Source organism: Haemaphysalis longicornis, unplaced genomic scaffold (assembly GCF_048455015.1).
Source record: "Haemaphysalis longicornis isolate Haplotype H1 unplaced genomic scaffold, Haemaphysalis longicornis Haplotype H1 scaffold_9, whole genome shotgun sequence".
NCBI lineage: Eukaryota > Metazoa > Arthropoda > Arachnida > Ixodida > Ixodidae > Haemaphysalis > Haemaphysalis longicornis.
In genome coordinates, this window is record NW_027526460.1 from 168839285 (window position 1) to 168845056 (window position 5772).

Sequence of the window (5772 nt, forward strand, 5' to 3'; positions counted from 1 at the left end):
TCGCGTGTGCTTCGGGCCGGTGGACAGGAGGAAACAGTGGATGCAGCAGCATCCCCACCGGACATGGACGCCACCACAGCCGCTGCTGGCTCAGCAAGCGGTGCGGAGGCGGGTTGGGCTGCCTGGGCAACCCAGGGGGGGGGGGGAGGGGGTGCGGAGGCGGGACCAAGTCCGACTCGCGGTACTGGGTCCCCGCCGAGACCAGACGCCGCTCCGGCGAGCTGCGTCGGCGTACCTCCCCAGAGGGAAAGAGGCGAACCTCTTTCGCGCCTCTGGGAAGGTGATCTTCTCGTTTACTTTAAAGGCAATAATCTGTTTCTCTTGTTTAAACTTCTCACAACTTCTGGAATAGGCAGCATGCGGTCCCTGGCAGTTCGGACGGGTAAGTGCTCAGATTCACAATTATCGGTTGGATGATCTTGCGCTGCACATTTGGCGCACGTCAGTTTCCCACGACAAGAGTTTGTGCCGTGGCCAAACCGCTGACACTTATAGCAGTGGCGTGGATTCGGCACGTAGGGTCGGGCCGGACATCTCACGAAGCCTGCGTTGACCGACTCAGGAAGTGTTGAGCAGCCAAACGTCAAGATGATGTGTTTGGTAGGTATGATTTGTTCGTTTCGGCTTATGGTTATTCGCCTCACTGCCGTCACGCCCTGATCACGGAGGCCCTGGAGCAGATTGGCTTTTTTTCACTTATAAGATCTGGATCAGAGATAACGCCTTGGCAGCTATTAAGGCTGCGATGAGGCGTGATCTTGAGAGAGAGAGAAAATGACATTTATTGAAAATTTCCGGCGGGGAGGCGGGTGAGGCCACGCAGGGCTTCGCCACCCCCTGTCTGTGTACTAAGCAGACCCCGAAGCTATGCCTGGGCACCGGTTCAGGCTACTCGGCGAGTCCCCTCCCGAAGGAGGGTCTCCTTTTCGCCTCGAGCCGCAGCCTCGAGCCGCTGGACTGCCAGCAGTTGCCGCTCGTATTCGGGCGAGCTCACGAGTCCTATAACGTCCAGTGGTAGCTCTTTTGGGCTCCCCACTGCACTGTGTCTTTCACATGCCCACATGATGTGGGCCAGGTCTGCAGTCACCAACGCGCACACACTGCACACTTCACTTTCGTAAGTTCCAGGGCACACGTGGCGCGCGAGCGCTGGAGTCAGCACGGATCCAGTCTGTAGTTGACGGAGGAGGACGGCTTCGCCCCTCTTGAGCCTCGGGTGAGGGGGGGGGGGTAGGGCGCGTCTTCCCGCACGATGCCAGTGAAGGATGTCCCCGTAGTTGGTCAGGGGCTCCATGATCTCCGCCGCAGACGATGGGCAGGGGGGCACCGCACGGTGCGCGAGGTCGCGTGCGATGGCGTCCGCCTCCTCGTTGCGGTTGACAGTGCCACTAGCAATGCCCCTCACGTGTGCGGGGAACCAGCGGATGTGCGTTGTAGTCTCCTTGCGCTCGGGGAGCAGGCTCGCTGCAGTCCCGCCACACGGCGTTCCTGGCGTAGCTTGCTACTTGATGTCAACGTAGACCATGTGCGTTTGTGAAAGGAGGTTTGCGGACTGCTGTTTGTTGTCTACCTCAATCAAAAGTTCTCCCGTTTTCAGTTTCTTAGCCTTGTACGACTTTCCGACAAGGCTTTCAAGATACTTGGAGATCAGAAACACGGACTGGGAAGTGATTGGTTTTGGCTTATCAAGAGATTCCATGATCAGAAAGCGCGAGAAATTATCGGGCTTTGGGAGCAAGATTGATCGCAACGGACGAAAAGATACTTCGGTGCGGCCCCTTTTCAGGGACCGATCACGTTTGGAGGGGGGGTTTGAAAATACCATACAGCATGTATAGAAGCAGGGGACGGGCGTACTTTCTTCCGCAGCCTTACCCTGATAGCTGAGGAGGTCCCGTAGCTCCCTGCCTGGTAAACAGACGTGGAGCCCATCCGCCGGAGCTTGACCTGGGCTCCGACGGCCACCGTTTGAGGTTTCTACCCTTCACCTTAAAACTCATTACCACGGTCGGCTACAGCGTAAGTATGGGGGCTCGGGGTCCGCGGTGTCGCCAACACCATCACCAAGATTGATCAAGGTGCCCTGTGCGGGGACGTTGGCAACAATCGTGCTGCTACCTTGTTCAAAGTTTTCTTTTCTTGTGTTCTCTACCATCTTCAAACTTTTACTGTTCCCTATATATATTGTGCGCGCACAGCTCCCAAGCGTAGAAAATCATTTATTTCACTGCTCCATTATCCCTATCACCAAACACATCGAGGAACGCTTCGTCTACTAGGAGACTGATCATAATCATCGGTTGTTGCTGAACCAGTGTTGGGAGACGGCTCTGTCGTATCGTAACATAAACGCCTTTCCACACCGAGTACCCAAGGCTCTTGCAATTTATATATATATATATATATATATATATATATATATATATATATATATATATATATATATATATATATATATATATATATATATATATATATATATAAATGTATATATATATATATATATATATATATATATATATATATATATATATATATATAGTTTGGAAATGGGGGGCTCGTTAGTAAATACAGAAAGAAATGCCGGCAGTCTACAACGCCAAAGATGGCATAGGGGAATGTTTAGACAATTTTTTACCGTTAGTGACGTTACATTATTATTTTTTTGATTAATTACGCGAGAAAGAAAGAAAAACACGCGCCCAGAGTGGGGACCGAACCCACGCCTTTCGATTAGATTTCGAATGCCTTACCAATTCGGCTATCTGGGCGACTGTGTACTCCTTCACTTTCTGGGGTATTTATATTTACTACAACTGTATCTGACGCTTGAGGGTGGTAGCCAGCGCCACTCAGACTACACGGGGAGAAGGGGACCTTCTTTTCAACCCCCGGGGAGTGACTCTAACGTCTACAACCTGTCATAAGTGGGTAACTGGCGGGAATCCCTCTTATGCTACCTTGGCATCAAGGCTGCCAGAATCGAGGCCCTCGCTAAGCTTTCGCACGATAATATGGTTTGGAAATGAGGGGCTCGTTAGTAAATACAGAAAGAAATGCCGGCAGTCTACAACGCCAAAGATGGCATAGGGGAATGGTTAGACAATTTTTACCGTTAGTGACGTTACATTATTATTTTTTTGATTAATTACGTGAGAAAGAAAGAAAAACACGCGCCCAGAGTGGGGACCGAACCCACGCCTTTCGATTAGATCTCGAATGCCTTACCAATTCGGCTATATGGGCGACTGTGTACTCCTTCACTTTCTGGGGTATTTATATTTACTACAACTGTATCTGACGCTTGAGGGTGGTAGCCAGCGCCACTCAGACTACACGGGGAGAAGGGGACCTTCTTTTCAACCCCCGGGGCGTGACGCTAACGTCTACAACCTGTCATAAGTGGGTAACTGGCGGGAATCCCTCTTATGCTACCTTGGCATCAAGGCTGCCAGAATCGAGGCATTCGCTAAGCTTTCGCACGATAATATGGTTTGGAAATGAGGGGCTCGTTAGTAAATGCAGAAAGAAATGCCGGCAGTCTACAACGCCAAAGATGGCATAGGGGAATGGTTAGACAATTTTTTACCGTTAGTGACGTTACATTATTATTTTTTTGATTAATTACGTGAGAAAGAAAGAAAAACACGCGCGCAGAGTGGGGACCGAACCCACGCCTTTCGATTAGATCTGGAACGCCTTACCAATTCGGCTATCTGGGTGACCGTGTACTCCTTCACTTTCTGGGGTATTTATATTTACTACAACTGTATCTGACGCTTGAGGGTGGTAGCCAGCGCCACTCAGACTACACTGCCATCTTTGGCGTTGTAGACTGCCGGCATTTCTTTCTGTATTTACTAACGAGCCCCTCATTTCCAAACCATATTATCGTGCGAAAGCTTAGCGAGGGCCTCGATTCTGGCAGCCTTGATGCCAAGGTAGCATAAGAAGGATTCCCGCCAGTTACCCACTTATGACAGGTTGTAGACGTTAGAGTCACGCCCCGGGGGTTGAAAAGAAGGTCCCCTTCTCCCCGTGTAGTCTCGACTGCCAACCCTTATTTCTATATATATATATATATATATATATATATACAGGGTGTTTCACCTACTTTAGCCAGAGTTTAAAAATATTTTGATGCACTCTAAGATGATGCAACCAACTGCTTGTTGCTACCTTTTCTATGCAGTTTCTCAGGCTCTTTTTTGTATGCTTACTTAGGTATCTTAGGTAATAATTCAATTTTAATTAGCCAACTTTCGAACCAACAAAGCTAGGCCAAAAATCTAATTAGGAAGTTGCAGAGCGGTATTAAAAACCTCAGAATAAACACTTTCTGTTATTATATCCAGTAGGCGTTAGTGTTTTTAACCGTATTGAAGATGCCCGCGAAATACAAAAAAAAAATACCACGTGAGGTGCCGGCGCGCGCGTCTCGATAACAGCGCTTCCAAACGTTGCGCGCACAAACTACCATCGGCACTCTGCCGTTTAAAGGGACACTGAAGTGAATTTGTCAAGCTTCCGTTTTTGCTTGCACTGTGTAGACTGGCTCAAATTAACACACTATTCATCGTTTATCCGGTTGACAAATCGGTAATTATTTTACAAAGCGCGAAAGAAGAAAAACTACTATGCGCGGTTTGCGGCGGGCGCACCAACTAAAGGCTGTGACGTCAGGAGGGGGGGGGGGCAGCGTGATTGGACGATGCCCAAGGTTAGCAATCAAACAAGTTTCGGTTTCGGTTTCGGTTCTGTAAAACAACATGCTTGACATCTGATGGCGTTGTTGGATGGGCATTCTCGATATCTCAGTTATAGCCGTACCGCGCTTCTGCCATGTTGTCGGCTGTGAAATGTCTAAGATAAACCTCCCAGGGCGGCTTGGAATCGTAGAAATCACTAGACGTGGCCTACGCAGTGGATGAACGCCCTCCGCGTCACCGCAGACTCTTAAATGCCATGCGCTTTTCCCGCATATTCGGAGCTTGCCTCACTCAAAAGCTAGTTCGCACCAGGCCAAGGGTGTGCTAATTCAGTCCTGGGCCCACTGCCCGCAAGCAGTCGGTGCTTGTGGCAACAGCACGCCAACGAGAACTCGCTAGCGCGTCATGGTCAGTATGAGCGCGTTCTGCGATCTGGCTTGTGGAGCAGTGAACATTACGGCCCAAAAATGGTGAACTCAGTTCAGAAAACATCGGCCGCATACGAAAAAATCAACGTACAAAAAAAAATACATGTACCCTCGGGGATTCGAACTTGCGACTTTCAAAACAGATTCCAGCGCTTCAGACCACTAGGCCACGAGCCGGCGTTAGCCGGGTTTGGATATACAAGGTTTATAATGTATGACCACTTTACACTTTTATTTATTTTAAGCATTTTAAGTACTTTATGTGACTATTTGTTGTATATCACTCCTGCACTAAGTGTCCCCCAAACTTCCACAATATCTCACGTCTAGCAATTGCATTTCTTTGACGGAAAAGCGTTCGCAGATGTGCGGTCGTGCTGCTGACCGCTGTGCTCGTTTACCCAACGCAAAAAGTGCTTCCTGCTCCCTAGTTTTGCGCTGTACCGTAAAAGTTTCAGTTGATTTTATTTTCTTAGTACCTATATTAACTTCGCTGACTCTTCTCCCGCCTTCAATTGGCCTTAGATTTTCCTACTAGCGTAAAGTCAGCGAAGCGTCGCATGTGCACTTGGGCAGCGCTTGTGTGGAGCGACCCGGACTCTGAGTTTGACACAGTGTACAAACTAACAAAGTAA